The sequence below is a fragment of the Corvus moneduloides genome, chromosome Z, assembly GCF_009650955.1.
Source record: "Corvus moneduloides isolate bCorMon1 chromosome Z, bCorMon1.pri, whole genome shotgun sequence".
In the NCBI taxonomy this organism is placed as follows: Eukaryota; Metazoa; Chordata; class Aves; order Passeriformes; family Corvidae; genus Corvus; species Corvus moneduloides.
Window position 1 is genome coordinate 34274265 of NC_045511.1, and position 25716 is coordinate 34299980.

General features: G+C 36.5%; 1 protein-coding gene across 3 annotated transcripts in view; it reads left to right on the forward strand.

Moving 5' to 3' along the window:
- AUH (AU RNA binding methylglutaconyl-CoA hydratase) overlaps positions 1–25716 on the forward strand; it is a 110890-nt gene that overhangs the window by 79378 nt on the left and 5796 nt on the right. The gene's annotated exons all lie outside the window — the stretch shown is intronic.

Sequence of the window (25716 nt, forward strand, 5' to 3'; positions counted from 1 at the left end):
TATATTGAAATGGAGGAGCTGAAAAACTCTGTAAAGTTTGTGAAAAATGAAACATTGTCGGTGACGTGGCCATCAGTAAAACATAGCCAATGTGACTGTGTAACCCAAATAGCTCTTACTACAATCCCAGTTTCTTTTTATCTTCATATTAAAAAAAAAAAGGCAAAGGTCTTTTAATGACTGACAGAATGAGAAGTGATAAAGTGTTTAGATTTTACTAAATACCTTTTGTGTTAGAGCACTTCTTTGACCCTAGCAAGCGTCTGTGTATCAAGTCTTCTGGGCAGTTAGGGCTTTGTGTCATACTTTAATCCTTCTTTTATGGAAGAGTTAATGTGGCATAGTTTCTCAGAAGTTTAGAAAATGTCTATTATATGAATCACTTTGTCTCAGTGGAATAAAAGCTCATTGAACTGTGATCCACATCAGCCTCTTGTTTTATAGTCATATGAATCAGTGTTTGGGTATTATATTATTCATACCATGAAGCCAGTGCTGTAGAATTAGTCTGTTGTGTTACATATTGGAAAAATATTACGTATTTGTACCTGGACAATTGTTCTGCAATGATGTAATGGCAGCAGTCTGTTAATTTGCCATTTACTTTAAAGTTCATTAAGTCACTTCAATTTTGATTATGATTTTTTTTTTTACATCATCCACCCCAAACCCAAATCATTGCCCTACTTTATCTCTGTGGTATTTAGATGAGTGATTTAAATGAGTTTTCCAATTGTTTTCTATTAAAAAAAAAAGGTTTTCTTCTGATAACTGTAAATCTAACACACTAATAATAGAACTAAGTAATTTTGAATATTTTCTAAAATCTTTAATAACAAAGAATACTTTCAGAATTACTTGGTATCATTCATTTTTACTATTGTAGTGCAATAATAAAGTGAAGGAAGGTGATTGTTCCTGATGGAAAATATTTACAATATAAGTGTAAGTATAAATGTAGAAAAGATGCAATATATTGTTTCAAAATATAAGGAACCCATGAGACCATGGTCTTTGTGATACAGACAATTCTATGTGATAGGTAGTGGTTTGAGTAATGATAACAGTCTCTTCAGATTTCTTTAAGCCTCAGAGTAAAAGAAAGCTTAAGACCTGAGTTGAAGAGTTCCACAAGACTGATCTCCAGCATGAGGTGTGTGAGGGAAGAAGGCACAATGATGCTTGTTTCACAGCATGAGAAGTGAATGGTGGAGGCTGGAATTACTCCTGTAGTTCAAAGAACAGATTAAATCTCTCAGAACACAATGAGGCTTCATGGATAGATAAAACAAAAGCCTAAAAGCATTACACTGATATTTCTACCAAATAGAAGCAGTGTAGAGTCAACAAGAAATGCAGAGAGAGGAATGTCAGGACCAGAAACAGAGCAGAGACACTGACATTTAGAGAATGAAGAATTGGCTGAAGTTTTGTCCTCATACACTGATCAGCAGAAGTGTTAAAGATAATTGTATATACTGTGATCTAAACCCGTTGTTTCTTTCAACAGGACTAGGAAAAAATGCCTCTGACACTCCCAAGATATTCTAGGTGGAGAAAAAAAACCCCTGTTTTCAGTAGTCTCTCAGTACATTACTTCTGATCTTTATGACAAACCTTTTTTGACCTGAAGAATATTTGTTTAATGCTACAAATGAAGCTCAGTGGGGATAGTGTGGAAAAAGGGTTTTGAACTGGCAAAGGAGTTGTAGGCGACTACTAAAGGAAATAAGAGTACATTTGGTTGAGTAAATACAGCTGGAACTATGAATCTCTACTGGTTGAGGTTATTGTGCAAACCATTTCTACTACATATCATGGCCTACTTTTTCTGTCTGATCCCTTAATGATTCCCTTAAGGCATAGATGAAGATGTTATTAGGACTTTTGTTTCTGATACAGATTTACAATTCTATAAATTTGTCTTTTTTCTTTATATTGAAACAAGAATAAAATTTTAAATCAAACAAAATTTAAACTGCATTGCTAGTGAAACTGCGATAGACTAAATGTTTTTGAGCTAATTATTTTATCTCCTGATGTTCACACAGTCTAGTATTCCTCAATAGTTGATTGGTCCACAGAGAAGTTTAAGAACTGGTTGAAGTCTATAAGCTCAAATTTAAACTTTCAAGTACAAGGATGAGTAGAGGCTGTTGTTTCCACATATGATTCTCTAGCTTATGAATGGGGCTTATTTGAGCAAGTGAGGCTTTAGAACCAAAGAACTTGTATTGCATACTCCAGAGGTCTGTCTAGTCTCATGTCTTGTCTCCCACAGGGCAAGTGTCTATAAATGAAACTTCACTTTATTACTTTCCCAGTCTCTGTTTTTGTGATTAAGGGTTTTCTGAGCTGGATGAGGTTTATATATTTTTAATAACTCTTGTGGGATTTTGCTTCCATGAATTTGTCTGATCTTTCCTCCCCTTAAGCCCCTGCTTTGTTACAAGCTTTGTTCAGAACTTGTGCCACTGAGCTGATTTTGCACAGAGGAATCTGTAGATTCTAATGTAACAGTGACCTGATAGTTAAATGATTGAATGATCTAAGTACCATTTTTTAAAAATGACCATTACATCATTGCCAGTGCTTGTAACTGTGGATTCCCTGGGCAGTAAGGGAAGTGCTGACAAAACTCATGGATTTTTTTGATTTTCTGCTCCCTTGGTCCTTGCTCCTTACCTCATTCACACTAGCTTATTTGAGAATCTGTGTTACCTGACAAAGAACAGTTGCTTTGTTGAATGCTAGCTCTGGCAGCCTAGTCATGATGCACTTTTTCCTGATGTGGTTGGTTAACAATTTAAGTAGTTACATGGAAGGATGTCAGCATATTACAAGCAGCGTGTCAAGAGATTACTGCTTACTACCATACCCTCAGCTCCATGTCTCGCCCTCCTGCCAGAAGTCATCACCCGTTTAGATCTACTTGTAGAACAGCCTGTTCAAATTCTTCTTTATTACAGGAAAAAAACCCCCAACCTGTCTTCAAATGAGCTACAATTTAAGCTGTCCAAGCTAATTTTGACTACAGCAGACTTGGAGAACCTGGTTCTGAGTCCAGGGATCAGTTGTAGAAGCAACTTCATGGATGTTGGGAGAAGTAATAACCTTTTTTATTGGAACAGCTGGACCTGTTAGGTTGACTAAGGTTGATACCACGTAAGATGAACTTCTCTTGTGTATTCTAGAATGATAGAGTAACTTAGGTTGGGCAGGCATTTTTGAGGACATATACTTCAGTTCCCTGTTAAAAGTTTGATCAGGTTAGTCAAGGCCTTGTTCTGCCATTTTGTATATCCTAAAGATTAGTAATTTCTTAGCCTCTCAGACAAACCAGTTCTGTGGTTTGATCCCCCTCCTTGTGAAGACCTTTTTCCTTCTATTTTATTAGAATTTCATTTGCTGCCGCTTGTGCTTTTTCCATCTGAGACTTTTGCTTTGTATCTCTGAGATGAGTTGTTTTCTGTCTTTTCTATAATTCTCATTTATACCTAGTTGAGGATAACAACAAGGATACTGAGGTAGACTGCCAAAAACTCCCTAAATTTGTGGTAAATTAGAGTCTTTGCTCTCCCCTCATCTTTTGAGTCAACCATCTTGCTGTCAGGTTGGTCAGGCGCTTCCTCTCCTGTGGATACAAATTACTTCCAGGATACTTTACTTGATTGCTGTGACCTTCAGAAGAAGAGACTTGTATTGCAATGACATTAGTCAACTTCCTTAGCACCCTTGAACACATCCTATCTTGTCTCTGTAGACTTGGAAATGTCCAGTTATGCTCATCTGGTCCCTGACCCAGTCATCCACTACTGTGTGCAGTACTTCAGTCTCACAGACACCACCATGATGCTCAGGAACTCTGGTGGGCCAGGGAGCAGATCTTGATGATGAAAAACAAGGCAAAGAAAGCACTGAATAATATTTAAGGCTTTCTGTGTCCTTTGCCATACCTTTTATCTGTCATTTATTGCTTGGTCTCATGCCTTATTCACCCCCGCATTTCCTTTGTTCCATTTTGGTGCTAACATACTTAGAGAAGCTTTTCTTCTTCTTCCAACTGCAGCTCTTCCCCTTCCACTTGTGCTCATGTGGGTGGCGTTTCTGTATTGTTCTTAAGTGGACTGTTCCCACTTTCACTTTACATACACTTTCTGGCAGTCTGGTGTTTTTCCTGATTTTCCTTTGAGACATTGTATTTGCTGCATTTATATTTGCGGAGGGAATTTATCATGAGGCTTTTTGCATGCCCAGTTTTTTTACTTGATGACTTGCTGAAATTTCATCTGCATTCAGTTGGAGAAATACCTATCTTTGAACAAATAGTTCAATAACCTGAAGTCTCTTCTCTTGAGTAATTGACTGTGTTCCATAATTGAATTGCAGCTCCTGCTAACTCATGTGGGAATGTGATACTAGAAGTATGTTCTGAAATATGAGAGCTACAGTGCAGTCCAAAACCATATAATAATTATCAATTTATATAGAAGAGTGTACAGTAAAATGAGATTAACCTTTTTCTGATTTTTAGAGTGGTTGTTTCTGTTTAGTCTGTTCATAAAATGGAGAAAGGCAATTGTTAAGGTAAGTCTTCTTGTTCAAACCTTATGAGCGGCATTCAGGTATTTCAAGTGTGCATTTAAGCAGCTTCCCTTCTCTTTTCTTTTGTCATTATTGGAGACATTCCACTAAAAAATAGGCAGCTCTGAATACCAGTTCAGCTACCTGTTTTGTAGCTTTTTTTTTTTAAAGAATCAGTAAATCATTTTGTGATGAGTAAATTTACTTTTAGCAGCAATTCAGAGAATTAGAAAGATTGCTGTTAATGTCCTTATTATAGTGGCTTTATTAGCAAATGTATATTCAATTTTATTTCACTGAAGAAATTTATAAAATGTTTTACTGTTCATGAAGAGTTATTTTATGGCAATAAAATGTAGAAAGCTTAATTACTGCAATTTGTAGATGTAATGGATATGTGTTTAACACAGTTCAGGGCTCACTAACCAGTTTAATGGGCTGATCACAATTTTCTCATAACGTTATTGTGGTTGCAGCACTTATCATGTGCAATAATTGTGTATTTACATTTTGTGTGATGTATGAAGGAGTACAGAGCTTTTTTTTATCGATGTTTTAAATTGGGCAAGTCCAGTGGTTTTTAAATTGAGTGTAACTGCATCCAAAGCCATTTAATCATGCCCTTCCTAAAAAGAACACTTTCCCTAATATTGTCTTATGAGATGATGACTTGTCTGAAAAGGCAAATTGCTTTGTTGGTGTAAAGCAGTTTAGAAGGCACAGATCATAGCTTTCAAATGGTTTGATTTAATAGTTCACAGACATGTAGGATGTTCAGTGACAGTTCCAAGTTTTATGTGGTGAAGGAAAATGAGTTTTACACTCTGATTGCTTCCTGTTGAACAAAGTAAAATTTTAGCTTTGATCCTCAGTGTTGGAATGTGTATGATTACTCACTTGTGGTTCAGAATATTATGGTTTTAGTAACTTGTTGAATGGTGCTACATGTTGGGAAGTCTGTAGGAATAAGTGAAATTACTTTTGTACTGTATTTGCAGTTCAAGCAATTAATTTTTTAATGGTTAACCTTATCCTCATAATCAGCCCGAACTGAAAAATATTATATTTTTTTAATTAAAAGCAGATATATTATATTTCAAAGCTTTTAAAATACATGTTCTTTCTGTAATCTACTTAAAGCACAGGTGTGTTAGACTAATTATCAAAATCCCTTCCTGATGATCTTTCAGTGATAAAAGAACAAAACATAGTCTCAGTGTAATTATTGTGAAAATTGCATTTGACATGTAACAAGAGCAAAGGAAAAATTTCAGTATGCTCTTTCATTCTTCAGCTTCTGGTTGAACCCAGGGTGTAATTATTTGTATGCAGGTCAAAAGCCTCTTGTACTAGTTTTTTTTTTTTTTAAGTACCACAAAAATCTTTTTTTGGAAAGTTAATTTTAGAGATGAAATAAGAAGCTGGTGACGAAAATCTTACTGTTCAGTCACCTCGTCAGGGACTTCTGAATTAGGAGGTAAATAAATTGAATGATAAAGTACTGATGTCTGCTGCTATGGAATTCCAGTTGGTGTTTCTGTATTTCTAGTCCTGTCACTTTTGAAAAGCTATCCTTTTTCAATTCAGTTTCATCTGTGAGTTATAGAAATAGTTTTAGAAGTTACATTCAGATATATAAAATACACTACAGCAAGGATAGTAATGACCAGAAGAAAAGTCTTGGACAGATAGAGAATGCAAATAATATACAGCTATCTAAAATACCCTCTCAGTTGTTGATTTTCTATAGGAACTGCTTTTACGTAATTAGTAGATGAATATGTGCAGTGTATCTGTTAAAAATCTTAAATGATTGTGGGGAAAGTAATGATGTGTCAGAAGTAAAATTAGGATTTCAGAAATTATCTGTGCCATTGGAAAAAACTGCAGCAAGTTTATCAGAGAATTGAAAACTGGTACTGGACCTGATGCATCAATGTTTAGACTTCTCAGCACAGCTCTGAGTTCTGGATTCTCACAATTCCCGACCTGAACATCGGTGCAAACAGGGTCTCAGTTGTGTGGCTTGAGCATCCTGACCTACGCTGTGCTGCTAAGGGAGCACTCTTGTACAATTTCACTGACCTCTGAGATGAGCAATGACATGCAAGGCTGATGTGAGTAAAAATAGTTAATTCCTAATCAGAATTGGATTGAAATATTATAGACCATCAAAGATGCTGGTTCACAGATTGGTTTTTTTGTTGTTGTTTTGGTTTGGGGGTTTTTTGGTTTTTTTTGTTTTGTTTTGTTTTGTTTTGTTTTAATTTCTTTTTTTTTTTTCTTGTGAGAGCTAATACCCACCATTATTTGTTTAGGTGTCCTAGCTGCTTGGCTAAGATCTTTTCCTTCTAAAGTCTATATGCTTCTTAAATTCATAGTAGAGTCTGTAAGATTTCTTAGTTCTGCAGCAGGGGGTTTGGATTAATTTGACGTCTCAGCCTAAAAATCATATGCCACGGCTTTGCAAAGGAATGGATTTTGGAGGCCTTAAAGTCATTAATTCAGCCATGTCATCAATACATGAATTACTAGGAGACTAGCAAGGCTCTAGCATGCTCATTGAATTGACATTGTGGGCTTCTGTGTTATTCAAGTGTACAAAAACTAGAGTTAAAATATGTAAGATAAACTTCATATCCAAAACCAAGAGAGAATTGCTAAAAGCCTTCCAGAGACTCTGTGTTTCAAAATGCATATATTTCAAATCAAAGGGATTTTCAAAATGTTTCCTAATGAAGTGTCAACAGAAGCTAAAAGTTTGAAGAGAAGGTGTTTGACATGCAGGAGGGTACTGGAGCATTTAGAAGCATGCAGATGGATGACATTTTATCATCAAACTGTGTTGCTGCAGATTGTACTGAATAGGAAAATACACTTTGTATAGTTTGTTCTGGAAGATATTTAGTATCTCCTGTTAATGTATGCATCACTGTGCCCACAGTTATGTCGAGCTTGCCCTTTTAAGTTTCCATTTCCATTTGCTTTAATAATAAAATAGCTGGAAAGCCCCAGTGCTGACAAAGTCTATGACACATACAGAATGCAAGCATGAAAGGTTATCATACCAGTAGGTACATGGGTTTTTTACATAAATATATGTCAAGATTGTGCTAGGGGCATGATATATTTAAGTATGACGTTAGCATGTGTTATTTTTGTCTTGACTGAGAGAGCAAAGCTTTGGAGCATATTGCTATATCTCAGCTTCAGAAATGAAAGTGAAACACTTAGATGGACACAAATCTCTACGTGGTAAAGAGTGAACCTTTAATTAAGGTTTTTGAGGAAGCTCTTTGAGGGATTGCTCAGGACAGAAAAGGAATTGCTCATTATATTCAGGATTTGTTGCCATATTTTCAGTTTTCCAGTTGGAATTTCGTCATTTTGCATTTGAGAATTTTTATGATTTTGTGGTCTAAAAAGTTCACATTTTGAAGCAGTCTGTCAGTTTAACTGTAGTGCTGTTGAGGGTGAGAAGCTGTAAAGCTTCAATTCAACAAGTTGCTAAGGCAAGTGATTGTTTTGAATATAAGGTACCAACTGATTTCCTGGAGATGTAGATCTGTGCATCTCTAACATCTCATGTCAAACACTGATGTACTTTGCAAATGCAAAGGGTAATAGCTCTTAACAAGTGCAAACATGATGTTACATTTCTCTGTGTAGTGTTCACTAATTTGCTTTGAACATAAGCCATTGTTTGTTTATGAATGTCAATAAAAATTATAATTTCGTCTTGGCAAAAAGAGTTTCAGAAAGCCAGAAGGAACTCTGTACAAAACTAATTGGTAATGCTATCTTAAAGTGACTCAAATATGTGTATATGCATAATGTGTGTATATATTTGTTCCAGCTGTCATTTTCTAAATTTGGAAAGACAGACATATAGTTAGAAAACAAAGTAGATTTTCTAATGTTTCAGTGGCATGGGTGTTTCAAAATTGATTTTGAAAAGTACACTACAAGTTAAGTAATCTCCTGTTTAAATTTAATAAATTAAAGAAATACTTATTATTCACTCTGCTTTAACTTTTTCTATCTGACACTATTAAAATGGTATGATGAAATAAGTATATATATGAGTTGAGGTGTTTGACAGAATAGTGTCTGTGACACTGATTCTGGTTGCAGTGCTGTGTGTGATGAAGAGAGATTGCTGTGTGGTTCAGTTTCTTCTCTAAAGAAGTCAGATTATTGCAAGAAACAACAATGTGGGTGTATGATAGAGAGGAATGTATATACTGTGTAAGGAAGGAAAACCACAAAGAACAGTTTGAGTGGACTTTGAAGAGAGATTGCTGTGTGGTTCAGTTTCTTCTCTAAAGAAGTCAGATTGTTGCAAGAAACAACACTGTGGGTGTATGATAGAGAGGAATGTATATACTGTATAGGGAAGGAAAAACACAAAGAATAGTTTGAGTGGACTTTACCTCTCTCTGAATGCTTTAAGATATTCAGAGGAGGACATGAGATTCCTTGGAAAGTTTGCAAGGACACCTTCCACTAAAACAGATAACTCAGACTTCATCCAGCCTGGCTTTGGACACCGTCAATGGTAGGGCATTGACAGCTTCCCTGGGCAACCTGTTCCAGTACCTCACCATCCTCGCTGTAAAAAAAAATAAATTCTTCCTTATATCTAGTATCAATCGGCTCTCTTTTTGTTTAAAGCCATTAACTCTTGTTCTATTGCATCAGGCCCTACTAAATCTCTCTTTCTTATAATCCTGCCGCAATAAAGTCACCCTGGAGCCTTCCAACCCCAACTTTCTCGGCTTTTCTTCATAAGAGGGGTATTCCAGCCCTGGGATCATTCCTGTGTTCCTCCTCTGGACTCACTCCTACAGGTCCCTGTCCTTCCTGTACTGGGACCCCAGAGCTGGATGCAGTGTTCCAGGTGGGGTCTCACCAGAGCAGAGCAGAGGGGCAGAATCCCCTCCCTCCCCTGCTGCCCACGCTGCTTTGGATGCAGCCCAGGACACGTTTGGCTCTCTGGGCTGTGAATGCCCATGGCTGGGTCATGTCCAGCCTCTCACCCACCAGCACCCCCAAGTCCTTCTCCCCAGGGCTGCTCTCCATCTGTTCATCCCCCAGCCTGTGCTGATACCGGAGCTTGCTCTGACCCAGGTGCAGCACCTTGCACTTGATCTTGTTAAATCTCATGAGATTCCCGTGGGTCCAGTTCTTGAGCTTGTCCAGGTCTCTCTGGATGCCATCCCATCCTTCAGGTGTGTCAACTGCACCACTCTGCTTGGTGTCATCTGCATATTTGCTGAGGGTGTACTCAGTCCTGATGTCTGTGTAATTGCTGAAGATAATAAACAGCACTGGTCCTAATAGAGACCCCCTGAGGGACATCACTTGGCACTGATGTCCATCTGGACATTGAACTGTTAACCAGTGTCCTCAGGATGTGACTGTCCAACCAATTTCTCATCCACCAATGGTCCACCCATCAAATCCATCTCTCCAATTTAGAGAGAAGGATGTTTAAGGGGAGTGTGTCAAATTCTTTACGGAAGTCCAGATAAATGATAGCTGTAGCCCTTTCCTTGTCCACTGATGGAGTCATTCCATCATTCAAGGCCACTGGGTTGGTCAGACAGGACTTGCCTTTGATGAAGCTGTGCTGGCTATCTCAAATAACCTCCTTGTCTCACAGGTGCTTCAGAGCTTTTAGGAGAATCCATTCCATGACCTTCCCAGGCACAAAAATGAGGCTGTCCGGTCAGTAGTTCCCAGATAGGTACATTGTTTCCCCTTTTCCCATCCACCTGGGAATTCACCTGACTGACGTGACTTTTTGAATATCATGGAGAGTGGTTTGGCAACTACAGAATTAGAGAATTACGGAATATTCTGAGTTGGAAGGGACCCGCTAGCATCATCAAGACCAATTCTTAAGTGAATGGCCCGTATGAGCATTGAACCCACAATCTTGGTGTTAATAGCACCAGACTCTGACCAACTGATCTCATCTCAGGGTCTCATCAGCCAAATGCCTCAGGACTCTGTAATGCATCTCATAAGGTCCCACAGACGTATGTCTGTTCAGGTTCCTCAGGTGGTCATGAACCTGATCTCTTACAGTGGAGGAACTTTGGCCCCCCAGTCCCTGTCTTGTGGTTTTTCCACTTAGGTGTGGGAGGAGAGGCTGCCGCTGAAGACTGAAGCAAAAAAATTGAGTCTTCACATACTATTTATTGATTTATCTGCCGCATCCCCATGACATTTATTTGTTTCTGTTCAGGCCTGAGCAGTACTTTCCTTGTATTGAGAGGCTGAAGTCAGGCTCCAGGGCAGAAATCTCAGGCTTTTTCCTGTGCTCTTGGTCACCCTTTTGCAATGCCCACCATATTACAGTGTGTGGATGGATGCAGAGCAGCCCAACAGAGATTCACAGCTCAAGGGGACTGTATGGAAGGAAGAGGCAGCTCAGGACTTTTTTAGCAGGAAACTGTACTTCAACAGGAAGCAAAATTGGGGAAGAAATGGGAATTCAGGAGGAGTTACATTTGGTTTTTTAGGTGGGGAAAGTAGGTGATCCTGGAACTTAAAGGATAAAGTTTTAAGGAACCAGTAGCTCAGGGAGAGAAAAGCCTGTTAAAAAGCCGTAACACTGAGGAGGGGACTGGGGCTGATAAGTCAGCAAGCAAATGGGAAAAAGGACAGGGCACAGGGCATCCAAATGGACAAAAGGTATATCAAAAACCTTTGGATGGGAACATACTGAAATGATTGTGTCTGCTAAAACACAGTCCCTTACAGACTTTGGAATGGAGCTAGTGTTTTTTAAAGGCTTATGTATGCTGAAAGAGGGGAGTCACTTCAAAATTTATTTGTTTATTATTTAAGCTGTGTTGATTTCGGGGTGAACACGAATGATTCTGTTAGAATGTACTCAACTTGCTTTGTTTAATTAATTTTGAATTTCCTTACTTCAATATAAATCAGTCTAATATTTTAAAATGCTCCCATACAGTCATCCTGCAAAGTATATTACTTTTCTGTCATCAGCAGTCCTAACTGCAGTATGTACTGTGCTCTACATGGCATTTGATGTTGCTGTTGGAAAATTTTACTGTTCTCTTTAGTAGCAGAGAAATCCAGGACCTTGCAGCTGAAAATAATATGCCTTATATGGTTCCTCAAAAAGTCTACCTTATATAGTTCCTTATATACAGATCCTGAAAAAACAGGAACAGGGGCAGCGCCTTGAAGATTATACAAATATATGTAAAATGTATTTTGGCAGAAAGTGGTTGAAAATTGAAGCACCGAAAAATTAGCTACTTAGATGCAATTTTGCATAAAAGTATTCAATATATCTTGTAAAGTTTTAATCCAGCTCTTCATGCTTTATTTTGTATATTCTTTCATTTCATGGGCATAAATACTGGTGCAGTTCATAATGAGAATTTTTTGAAGACTGAAACTTCCCCGAATATGTTGTGTCAATTGCAAATGACACTGCTACCAATGTCAAGCCAAATTTGACTCTGTATTCCAAAGTAAAAATGTTAAGAGTGACTCAAAACAAGGCTTTCTTGTTCATCCCCCCATTCCACTCCCTTCTCTTCTCCTTTCTTTTTCTTTGCTCTCCTTTGTTTTTTGAGCAAGTCACATTTTTCCATGACTTTCATTCTTAGGTACAGCTGAACTTTTTTGATGGAATTAAGAAAACAACAACCTATGACCAGCCTAGCAATATGAACTGATTGCTGGGCTGTTTATAATACTTTGAAGGGGAAGAGCTATTTAAAAACTTGAGAGGTTATGCTCAAATAAAAACAACATTTTATATTGGAAAATTTTATATGATAATAATAAAGGTGATACTACTGGCACTGCCTGAAATAGCAGTATAAATGTATCATATTGCTAAGACTTTTTATATTAAGTGTTAGCTTTTAGATGGATTTGAACTTTTTTAGCACTTGATTTAAGAAAAATGAGACCTGTAATAATCTGCTTACTCTATTGTTTCATACAAAGGAAATTAATATGGATGTGAAATGAAAACTGATTGCACAATAATATAAAGTGCAAGATTGTTAGACAATGCAATAAAAAATGAAAAATATAACACTGTAATTCAGAGAATTCACAAAGTTCTGTATTTTTGAATCCTGAATTTATCTTAGAAAGATTTGTTTGCACTTGAAGTTGCTAAAATAAATGAACCCCCAATTTTATCTCCCTGACCAGAGGAGTGTGAGTAGTCCAGATAACTTGGTATGTAAGTGAGGAAACTGAAAACAAGGAAGACTATTAAATATAATCCCAACAATAATAGTGGGTACTATGGTATTGTGCAGAAGATACTATCATTTCCTGAAATTGAGGAGATGGGTGAAATACATCTTTGGTATTCCCTTCACACAGAAGCATAGAAATATTTTATTAAATATTAATAACAACATAAAAGACCTTTGGTCTTATTTTCATTTTAATTAGGCAGGATATATATGCCATTCACTTTGAAGCCAAATGCTACTCCTTTGTATTAACCTGCAGGGGGTACTAGAAAATTGAACCAAGTAGCATTTAGCTATTTCTCCTCCTGCCAGAGATAATTAACATCTACTCTTGTGCAGACTCTTACTGTTACCTGATCCTCATATACAGGTTTCATACTCTCTTCCAGAGTTTGAGCAGTAGGGTGTGAAATGCTGCCTCAGCCCGTTTCTTACAAATCTGCAGAACTCAGGAAAGTTATTAACCTTCAACTTTAACCTGCTAAACTTAGAAGGGAAACTTAATCTCCTAATGAAATCAGATTGGAGAGACAAAATGGACAATAATTCCAGGAGGGAAACAAAGCTGTGTGTAATGCACTGAACCTGTTTCATTTTGTGGTGCATGACAAAGACAACTGAAGAGCCGAAGAATGATAGCTGGTATGACAGAAGAGAGTAGGAAATTTTTTTTTTGACACGTAAAGCTAAGGCAGGAATTAGTAAGAAGCAAATGAAATAAAATGGTAAGAAAATAATTGTAAGAAGTCTGTGGGTTTCTAGACTTTTGGCTAGCTGTTTATGCAACCTTTCTACCTCATACACAGATTTTCCAGACCACCTCTAAAGCCTGAGAATTGTCTTAAATGGGGCCTTGGAGCTGCTGATGTAGCAGCCATTGATTCTGGGGCCTCAACTGGGAAGAACCTTGAAGAGCTGCCAGGCTTCTTGGCCAGCTTTTGCCTTTGGCTAATGGCCTTGGGCATTCACTTTGGCCAGAGCTTGGTATACTTTAGCCAACTGTCCAGGTAGCCTAGTACTTCTTTTTTCTTAAACATAGCATATTTAGCTTGGTCATTCCACTGCAGAACTGTTCTCTTGCCAATCCTTCAGTGTGGGACTGGACAGTTGTCTTGGCTAAGCTTCCTCAGAGTGAAAAGTCTGATGAACTTAAATGAGTTACACACATTAACTGATAGGAAACAGAGCTGCTTTGAGAGGAAACCTGCCTGGGTTCTGCTCAATGAAAACAAGTATGTTTGAATACTCCGCTTACTGATGAATTCACATTTTTCTAATGATTATCAGAGAAAATGTAACAAGTTTGACTCTCACTATAATGCCTTTTGACTGAAATTATCTCCTTTGTACATAAGCATTATGAAACATGGCGCATTTTTTCACTAACCCTCTCTTTCATAAAATATATGGTTCTTCTTTGATCATCCAATTCTCAGTATTTTGTATATTTTGTTTCCTGCTCATGTAAAATTAATATCATTCCCTGTATCCTTTACAATTTTTAGCCTGGTCTGGGGACACAATTATTCATTTCTCCATATAAAAGTACATGAAGGGGATAATGCTTCATCTTACAGGAATGTTATGAAAATAGATTTCAGTAGTATATCTGTGAGGAAACTGGGTAGTGGTGATGATAAAAGGTTTGCTTTTTCCAAAACTTCTGTGCAGTGAAGGAGTATGAATAGCTTCGTTTTGTCAGTAAGGTGAAAATCAAGCAAACAACAGCTTCCTTCATCTTCTAATTGTCCTGACTTTTTAGACAAAATGTTAAGTGATCAATGTTAATATCTACTTTTTCTAAATAAACTCACATTAGTCTGTTTGTGATACATTGATGTATTTTCCTGTGGAGTTTGTAAATTGTAACAGGTGTAATCAGATTTTTAAATTTAAAACTTCCACATCTGCTGTTCCTATCATCTTAGGTTTCACCCCTCTGCTGTTAGAAAAGCCAATGTAGCCTGTTACATGGTGGTTAGTGGACTTGGATTAGTAATGACCACAGAGGTTGCAAAACAGATTCTGATGTATCTCACTTCCCTTGTTCACAGATATAGGGGGGAGGAATGGGTAGGAAGCAAGCTTTTGTTAGTGCATACAAGTTTTTAGTGCTTTTTTGTTTCAATAAATACATTAAAATAGCAACCCTCCTAACCACTCATTTATGGATATTACAAGTGGACATTTTCTGTGTATAAGAAGTATTACTACTCAAGAGTTTTGAGGCATAGAAGATAGAAAATATTAGGCTAAACTTTTGTTTTTAAGAAATAATAAATTACTTAAGGGTTTTGATGAACAGAAAATCAAACGTGATAATCTTTTATTTCTACTAAAAAGAATAAACAAAACCACCTGATAAAGCTTAAAAGATAATCAAATGTATTTGTTTCAGAGGTACAGTAACTGAATTTAGGATACTCCTACAAAATACAGTTATGCATCATTTATCCTGTAACATATAAAATGCAATTGTTCAGAAATATTTGAATTATATTGTATGATTGCCATCATGACATTATAGAACACAGAAGAATACTTGGAAAACACAACTAATCCATCTCCTGATTTCTCAGTTAGGATAATGTAAAGATAGAATGGAATATCTGACATCTCTGATTTTGAAGCACAGCTTTCTAGTTTGTTTTGGCCCCATTTTCAGCTGCCGCAAGGCTGATGATTGTGGAGTAAGTCACGTCAATGTACCAGGCCAACGTAAGACAAAACACGAAATTTGGTGTACCTATGGTCAATGTTAAATTTGAAGGAAATGAAGAATATATCTTTTATATCAGTATGAATCGTGTAACTTTGTTTTTAATTGAGTAGTTTACTTATTTGGAGATCTGTCATTACTGAATAAGAGTACAGAATCTAATTATTTCCATTTCATATTCATTTATGACTGTATTATATGAGAAAGAAAAATAGTTTCCAAACTCATAACGAATTTACTCTATGTCTGGCATTTTTCTTCAGCATTCAGAAAATTCAACAAATGAAATGGCAATTGTGTAGTCTGCCTCAGAAGAACAGCTGCACAAGTTAGTTCACCACAAAGCAAGCTGAACAAAATGATTTATGGAGTACTGTTTCCTTAATTATTTCACAGAACCTTTCTGGCTCTGGAGATTTGTTTGAGCCAAGTATTGCAAATCTGTGAATTCTAGAAATAGTGGATTTCTGTTCTTCCTTCTTTACCTCCATTTTTCATCATGAAAGCAAAAGCTGTTAATCTATTGTAACTTTATGCTAACAACTCTATATTAATGTTCTTTATATTTTAATAAGAAAGTGAGATCTGGGAAGCCAGTGTTAATCAGATGACTGAATTAATCTAAGTTTTTTCTTACCTAATTCTAAGCTAATTCTTGCTCTGACAGTTTTGTGAAACTGTAAAGCAAACTGGAACAGAGTGCAATGAACTTGACATGGATATGAAGAATTAAGAATTTTATTTTACTTCTAAGAATTTAGTTTCTCAGAAGCCTACCCTGATGCATATTTTGACATTATGTTGCATATGAGCATCAAGAAATGTGAATGACTGCACTGAAACTTGATTTATCCGAACTAAAAGGATGAAGGAAGTCAGTTTAATTTTGACCTTTTAGTTCAGTATGCTAATATCAAGAGTACCTGACAGAAGGAATTTCTTAGTTCATTATGAATAGAGTGAAATTCTCCTCCTATCCTGGGCCCTATGAGGTCCTCATAGCTTCTTGGCTTTGTGATTATGCAGAATGATGAAACATACTTATTGGCCAGAGACATTTGGATGGTCCTAAGAGTTTTTTCTAGACATTTCTAGAAAATAATCAATTGAAAGGAAGTCCTTATTTGCCCAGTTTCTGGGAAATACAGTGATGACCTTGCAAAAAAAAGAAAGAATTTAGGTGCTTTACACAGGGTCACTTAGAACTTTGCTTCCAATTACAATCATTTATTCTAATTCCCTGCAATTGCAGGCTTACTCCCTACACTCAATTGCCCAGTTTTTTTTCTTTAAAAATGTCTTTCTCCCCATACCTTCCCTTCCTTTATGTGTGCCTTGAGCATCAGCTGTAGTTAGTTTATATTGGCAGAAAACATTTCTTAATTTTTGATGGGGAAGTAGTTGTTTCTTTCCCATTCAGCATGTTTGCAGGAAACCACCACTGCTCCCATATTTAGAGAGCTAAAATGACCTCAGGCAGAGTATTGTGAGGGATCATGACTGTGTTTAGTCAAATAAGGAGGATGAGGCTGTCTGTGGGACTCAAACCCAGCAGCCTGAGCTCACAGCTGCACCTGACCCTCTGTTCTGTTCTGAACCAGTAAGGAGAGGATGTTCTTATTACCAGCGCTGGGGAGTTCTCTGTGCAAAACAACTAAAATTGCTTCTGTTCAAGGATACTCCATACATTCAGTGTGAGTACCATGTAAGATCACTGTTGCATTAATGGCCTAATTTTTATTGGTTGTATTTTGTTTTTATCTGTTCAAGCAACCAGAGTTTTCTTTCACACAGGTTCTCACTGCTGTGAAATAGTACATGGCTTGAGTACAAGCAACAGGCTAGAAGGGAGGGATAAATTTACTTTAATAAGACTTTTTCAGGTGTAAGTAGGACTGTTAAAATTCTGAGGATTCAGCTCAATGGCTGAACTTAATTGTCAACCAAAATCAAGGTGTAAAACTAAAATGTTTTGTTTCAGATTAATTTTTTTTGTTTTGTTTCACCAGAAATGTTCTAGAATCTTAAGAACACCTAAGGAAATAGAGATGTATGACAAGGAAACAGATGAGAGAGACTGAGATAGCAAAGTAGACTGTCTCAAATCATATTTATGTTTTGTAACATAAAAAGGCATAAGGGCCATGCTAACACATTGCAAGCTTATCTTGCTTTTGGTATTCCACCAGATATCTCCACAGAACACCTACAGCTCTCTGTGTGACCTTCAATTACATGTGCATGGTAAGATACAACCCTGTTTGACTAGGATTGAAAATGGAGGTGTGATAAATGCTTTCTATTTCTGAGCTGTTTCAGTGGTGTACTTCCAAGAAGAATAAATGTTACAACAGAGTCTGGATAGGGAAGAAGGCTGGCAGTAACTAGGGTGAAACACATCCCAGGCTTAAGATGAAACAGAAATAGTAAGTCTGTTAAAAAATATGATTTTATCTGAGAAAGAAAGAGAAAAGAGACTGAGGCCAAGAAGGTGATGTGGATTCATGCTTGCTCATCAAATTTCTGACCTTGCAGGCAAATGGACTCTTACAAGGCTTGTCATTCAGCATTTTTTCTTAAAGATTCCATTATTCTCTTCAGATTTCAAGAGTAAAGTGTCCTTTATTTAAAGATTTTTTTTTCTTTTTTTTTAGTTTCTTGCTCAAATGCCATGTGTTCTCTGAAGGACTTAGGCAGTAATAGAGCTTTTGATGGCTCCAGGCTCCAATAAAATGTTCCTAACCTGCTGAGGATTTGGGAGAGCACTAGCACTGAATCCTTAGTCAAGCAGATGGACTGCTGCCAGAGAAGAGTCAAAGGATCTGCATGTAGGAGTGCCCTAAGAGATCCAGAAAGTAGGAGCAGCGCCCGGGATGTAGCCACAAGTAGAAGCACAAAGTGTTCAGCAGTAGGCTCTGGTCACTTCAGAATAGTCGTGCCGGAAGAGCAGGATGAGGCCAGCTAGTGAGAAGTGAGTGGTGCTTCCTATCTTGTTGAACCTTAGCATTTGTTATACAAACTATTCTTAATGACTTACGTTAATTAAAATATATTTGTTATTTTTTTAGTAAGTGCAGTGCAGGGCCCCACAGATGCATGGCAGCTATTCTAGCTCTTCCTATTGATGTGGGCTCATTTCTTCATTACCTCATGTGGGTATAGCTCCTAATGTCTTTCTTCCTGGAATCTGGATGTAGGATGTAAGGAAAACAAAATTAGTGTCTAATTTCTTTGACCCTTTAAACTTTAAAGGTCCATGAAATCCAACTCGTATGCGCCTGATTAGGTGACAGAAGAATATAATTAGCACTAGTTTCTCCATCTATGGGGAAAGACTTGCCATTGCATACAGCCATGTTGCATTGCATGCTGAAAACAGTGACTTCGGTCCTGTATTGCTATGTCACAGCAGCAGGCAAGAGGAACATAAAAGATGTTTTCTTAATGTATTTCATTTCCTTACTGTTCTAACTGTCTGACAGCTGAAGACTGGGAATAATCACTTATTTAGTCTCTTTCTTTGTTGTTGTCCTCTCACATATTGATTTCTGGGGTTTTTTTCAGGAATGAAAAAATGGCAAGAAGGTGATGCAAGAACTGTAGTTAAGGAAAAATGTCTGAGTAGTCCGAGACAATAAAGTGTTAAAATACCAGTTTGTGCTTATTGGGGTAGGTCCACTGTTGCACAGGAATTGGCTTTATACAGAAATGTTTATACTAATGTATCTTAAGTTCCAATTTATGGACGGGTTTCCTTTTTGCTTTGCATATATTATATTAATGCATGCCAGCATTGAAGGGTTTGGCCCTTTTATTGCCCCACAAATGGTTGTAGACATTATGTTATAGCCTAAGTACCAGGCTAGGTACAGTATAGCTACAGTGTATGCTTCCTTGGCTGGGAGGACATTTTACTTCAGATGAAAAATGTGCTTTGTATGTACAAGTTCATTTTGCATTTATTTTTCAGTAGAGAGAGTGCTCTGCCTTCTCAGGATTTGGTAGCTGGGCTAGGTGAGATTGTGTTTTCCTACTGTCTTGTTGAGTTTGACGTTTTCCCTGTGCTCCCATCATAATTGCCACCAATTGTCCTTTCTTTAGTGCTGCTCAAGTCACAGAATTTCAGGGATGAATAATTTCAGACATAAATTCTTAAAAACCCATTACTCTGGAGGAGTTGAAACCAGATTAATTTGATAGTAGTGAGGATAGGAGAAAGAATAGGGTTAAGGAAGAGGAATTGGTTTGGGAGGTTTAGCAGATTTCTTTGCTGTGTGGAAGGATAAAAGGGTGATTTCCATAAGGAGAGCACTGAAGTGAGGAAAACATTCAAGTCACTTGCTTTTAAGCAGTGAAGACTTCAGATATATTAGTCAGTTTTTTGCTTTGCTTGTTGCTTCATCATTTCAATTCTGTCCACTGAAAACTGTAGTAATTGACCCAATTTCAGACTGTGATCTCATTAAAAATATAAGTAAAAATAGGATACTACCATGGTAATTATTTTTTTTCTTTCACTTGCCCTAGGTAGTGACAAAAGTTTTTCTTGTGTCTGTTTTTTTCTTGTCTTGATTTTCACATTAAATGAAGTTTAGCGGTCATAGTCAAATGAAAAGAGCAAGAATATGGACTAGAAAAACTAATTTATTTAAAATACAAGTTAAATAAAAGTTCTCACTCAATATTACACATAAATCCCACATGATTTGTGAAGTATGATCATACAGAGCAGTACTGGTCTAAACCTCCTACCTGTTGTTACAGCTGAGTAATGATTTCATAAATGTGTGGGTGTAATTTTGAAACTGGAAAATGCCTTCTTGTGGGCCATTAATACCTATCTGCAGCAAGAAGACTTATGTTTTAATCTGTATCTACTTCTGAATTTCATTTAAGGTGACTTAATGCATCCTCAAATGAAATACCAAGTTCCTATATGGAGTAATAGGAAGGCACATGGTTTTACTGAATATCTGTGTGCTCATGCTAGTTGCACTTGTGAACACTAAAGTAAAAGTTAATAAGTAGATTACAGTTGTTGGCATTTCTGGTTTTTTTTCCACAAATAATTTCAGTTTAAAACCAAATAAGACATATTGTCAGTGGCATTAGTAATACCGCAAGTCCTGGGAGTCCATGGGGGGGTAATGCAGGTCTGTGCTTCTGAAACAGTATTTTGTCTGACAGTGGAGTTGTTTGTACTGTGTTTGTGAGTGAAATGTGGAGTGAACTCCTTACACCAGGTGCAGAATCCCTTTTGAAGTGGAGTCCATTTTATAAACTTTGGGTTCCAGATGCATTTCTTTGGTCCCATCCATTTCACATACGCAGCCATCTGCTAGGAAACCATCTTCTATTTTCTCAATCTACAAGACAATTTCTTATTTTGAAAATAAATTAGTTTTTCTAAATTACATGGCCATTTAATCTTTCAGTACAAAAGCTGTAATTATTTAACTGCTAGTGAATTCTTAAAGTGTATTTACACTTCCTCTCATGCATCTTAAGCATTCGTGCATCTTCAAGCCAAGTACTATATTCTTCTGATTCAAGCTGTCACCTTCAAGCCACCCACGCATGGCGGTTTGGTATAGGCGTTTTCAAGAGAGATTTTTAAATAAACCAATCCACAGATGCAGATGAATAGAACGGATTGTGAAAGTTAAGGACTGATTTGCAAATTAAGTGGGCTGTTTTGGAGATGGGGTTTGCCACAGCCAGGCTGGCACAGATAGCAAGTCGTCCTGCCTCTTGGACCTCAGCTAGGGAGATTGTGTCTGGTGTGCCTGTGGGGCTTTCTTTGGCTTGACTGACATGCCAGACTTCTATGAGCACTTTGGGCAACCTAATATGAAATTTTGCTCAAAAAACTTCTTTTCTCAGTCATTACAGACCCTGGGGCAACCTCAGGCCACTGTCTCAGGCTTTCCTCAGATCTCCAGTCTTTTTCCAAACAATGACTTACGTGGCTATGTAAGAGTGGCTTTACCTACCGCCCGCTCTTTGTCATCTCAGTGCTTTTTTTTCCTCTTGAAGAGATAATGTTTTGTTTCTTTTCTTCTCCATCACATTTTCACCGTCTTCTTTTTGCATCTGTATTGGTGTCTTTCCCAGTCTAAGCTGGTTTTGGTTGTTAGTCAGCTCTCTGGTTCGTGCTGGGCAAGTACTCTTCATGTTTCTTCTGAGACAAAATTGGGGAAGCCTGAGCCCATAAAGATTTATATCTGGATTTAAGTTAACTAAAACACGTACAACTTCTCAGAATCAAGGCCTAATCTTGGAAATAGTCTCTTGGAAAATTGGTGTTAAGTATTATCTAGGTAAAGTGTTTAGACATTTAGCATGTTTTATATTTTGAAAATTGCTTAACTTAGCAACAGATGGCAGGTACTTTAAAAGTGGAAGCTATGTTTGTTACAGAGACTTTTAAAATACAACATAATATGACTGAAAAATGTTATACTAAAATAATCATTTTATCCATATTAGTTTTTTCATGGACTTATGTTGTTGAAGATTCATTATTATGAACAGCAGCTTTCTGCACTCCATATTTTTATGAGTTTCAATGAAAGAGTGAAAAATATACTTAGAGTTTCCTGCAAAAAAATCACAAGCATACATTTTACTTGAATAATTAGAAGGTTTGTGGATGACAGGCTTTGGTTTCACCACTAAGTATTAATAAAATGTCAGACGTGCACAGTACTCTTTAAAAGAAGAAAGCTAGAAACCTGTTGGTTAAATTAATCTACTGAGAACCAAGGGATAGGGTAGGATAGGATAGGATAGGATAGGAAAGGAAGACTGGTTTTTACTTGACTTAATAAACAGGATTATTACTGAATTAAAGTTTGGATTTTTTTTGTCAGAACACGATTTTTTCCAATATGTTTTGACAGTGCTGTCAGCTATGAGAAACTACTGACTGTAGATATTCTCTGCCAGAATGATGAATCTATTTCCAGTAAGCTCGTTGCTTCATATTGTTGGATATACTCTTGGGCATTTATCACGTAATTCCCTTAATTCAAACCAGTTGTGTACATATTTTGTAATTGATGAATTACTGACAGTAAATAAATATTCATGCAAAATCAACTATTTGTTAAATTGTAAAAAATACTGTTTAACAGTTTTTGTACCAGAAATTAGCAGTCTTTTGTTAACTGTGTCTTTTCACTGTAAACAAACTTTAAATATTAATTAGTGTCATCTAAAAATGCTATTTACAAGTATTACGACATTGAGTATATACCATTTCAGGTAAGAACACATTACCATTGCAACTGTGTGTTAAACACTTTTATCAACACAATGAGTAATACCAGATCACTAGTCCTTGAAATAACATGTCATTAAATTTGTGAAGATGAAACAACTATTCTCGCATCAAATTCTGCACTAAATTTAGATGAAATGCCTTGGTTAAGTAACGTCTTTGAAGACCGGGTGTTACTTCCTTTATTTCTGATTATAGTTGGCAGATATTATGTGTTCTTTGTGTATTACCAAAACAGAGCATCTATCTGCAGTGTACTCCGTCTTTTCTTCATAAATGGATGCAACTTTGGTGTGTTGGATGTATTTTAGCGTGTTGTTTGTGTTTGATTAATTTGGTCTTACAGCTTTTGTGTGTGCATATATCTTACCCCTACTACTGAATATATATAATTGATGCAGTGAACTGTTGGCTTCTGTTCTGTAAATATTAATCAAAGAGTATGCTCCTCTGCTTAATGGCTTCTCAGTGTAGGAGGCAGCCAAACAACTATAGTCTGCTTTTTTTTGCTCTTTAATCATTATTGTGTAAGACACTGACAAGAACAGGTTTTTTTAATCTATAAACACTATTTCATGCTTAAACATATCCATTGTTTGGTCAAAGTTATGAAATATTGTTGCTCAATGAAACTTTGTTTTCAGCATTTCCTGGTAAAGCAGTAATAGAAGAGATAAAACAGTAAAGGAAGGGGCAGATAATTAAGTAAAGAAAAATATTAGGAATACGTGCAAGAAAGAAGCAGAAGATGAAGAGTCAGTAAATTCAGCCTTGTATGGTTTCAGATCTTACGATTTAGACAAATAGGTTTCTTTAATCAAAAGCCAAACTGGATGCATTTCTGGATTCCATGGCTGTGGTGAAAGGAATAATTTGTGACTAAAATATTCCTAAGGAGAGTAAGGTAGACATTTTTTATGTTCTAATGTGTGCATAAAATGTGTGCAAGAATAGATGTTGATTAGTGTGACAGGTTATTTGGGTGAGAAATTAAAAGATGTTCAATATTTAAATAAAAAATGCAATAAATGTATGTTTGTGGTGATGGTACAGCTCAGTATCAGAAGCGGTGAGTTTCTTGAAAACACAGCTCACATTTTTCTGGCATGTAGGTCTGGTTTAAATTTGATAGATAGAGCTTTAGTCATTCTCCATGAATGTCACTAGTGAGGCAAGCCAAGGCTGAAGGGAAAGCTTATACTTCAGGGTTTGTACTGTTTTTTGGGTTATGGTGTGGGGTTACTTTGGTGTATGAGCATCCCTTGCCCCTTTCAGAAAAATGTCTCTAAATTGTGCTGTTAGCAAAATTTTACCCCTAGCACTATCACTGGTTTAGCTTTAGAAAATTAGCAGAATTAGCAGAATGTACTGAATAGGAATTCCTCTTGCTGTTGCCTGTTGCCCTTGACCATTAGGACAGTCTTGCTAAAATCCTCTCAAGCATTGTAGGATCATAGAAAACATCACATTATTTGTTTTTACTAATGTTTTTGTTCTACAAATTTTATTTGAATTGTTATAATAATTTCTTTCTTTCTTCCAGTTTTTGCCTGGAAAATATATCTGTTTTTGTTATAGATCATCATCTTCTAATATTCTGGACAGGCATAAGGCAGAAACAAACCTTCTGCAATTTTGTATTATATAAGGTGTTTAAAGGCAGATCTGGTTTTTTGGAAAGGAATATAGTAGTACTGAGGCTTGTGGTTTGGAAAAAAAGAGTAGTAGAAAGCTGAATCATTAAATCACAAAAGCTTTTAGTTTGTTTGCTGTCAGTTTATTTATCTCAGAAATGTATTGGAAGTATTTTCAGGAAACATCAGTAAGAGAACTGAATGGCTTGAATAAAATACTGGTGGCTTAATCTACCATTATTTAGTAGAAATTAATATATTTTGTTAGTCGGGCACACATTTGCACAGTGTTATGAACAACTCCTATAAATATTCCTCTTGCATATATACATGTATTTTTATATGAATATATATATAATATATATATTTATATTTGAATATATTAGCATGCTCTTGCAGAAATAACTATTTGGAAAGAAATTTTTGCTTTCAGACTGTTTGTATAAATTGAGTATTTGTTTCAGATCCATATTAAAATGGTAGACCTTGTGATTTTCAAAACCTTTCTCCTGGATAAAGGCCATTTCCACTGTTTTAATTCATAAACGTGCTTCTGTGATTTGAATCTACCTCTTCCATTTTGATAATGATTATTCCTACATTCTCGTTGTTTATTAGTTCTCAAAAGTTAATTGTTAGTCCAGCTAAGCAATCTTCTTGTCTGGTTAATGTAGTTACTGCTTAATGACCTTCTGAAAATGCTGCTAAGTCAAAGAAGTTTTTAATGTGCTAAGGACAGCTAACTGTTATAAAGTTAAATGCCTTTCTCTGCTGATCTGAACCTGCCATTGTTCTTCCCTAGCTTTTGTAATCGTGCTTTAAGGTTGCAACAATAATGCAGGAGTAAGACAAGACACAGCCATGGCTTCTTAGAGACCTTGTCTAGTAGTGGTTTTAGTTTAGTTTACATATAAATATGGTCCCTAAGGTGCAAGTATTAGAATGGACTACAGTCTTGTTAAGGTATATATTATTTTTAAGTATAGTTCTTTGAAAGTGGTGACTTATATCATAAAAATATATAGTGTTGAAAAGAAGCAGAGGGTTTGGATAAGTTAATTACTGTCAAGTAGTTTTTGTTGGGCTTTTGGCTGATATGAGTAAGGTAACTTCTCTGTAATAGAACAGAATCTCTATTAATAGTACCTCTTTTCAGTTATTTACATGTCTTTCTAAGAAACAGGGCAATTGATTTCAATTTAGATGTAGTCTGAAAAACTGAAGAAGGTATTTAGT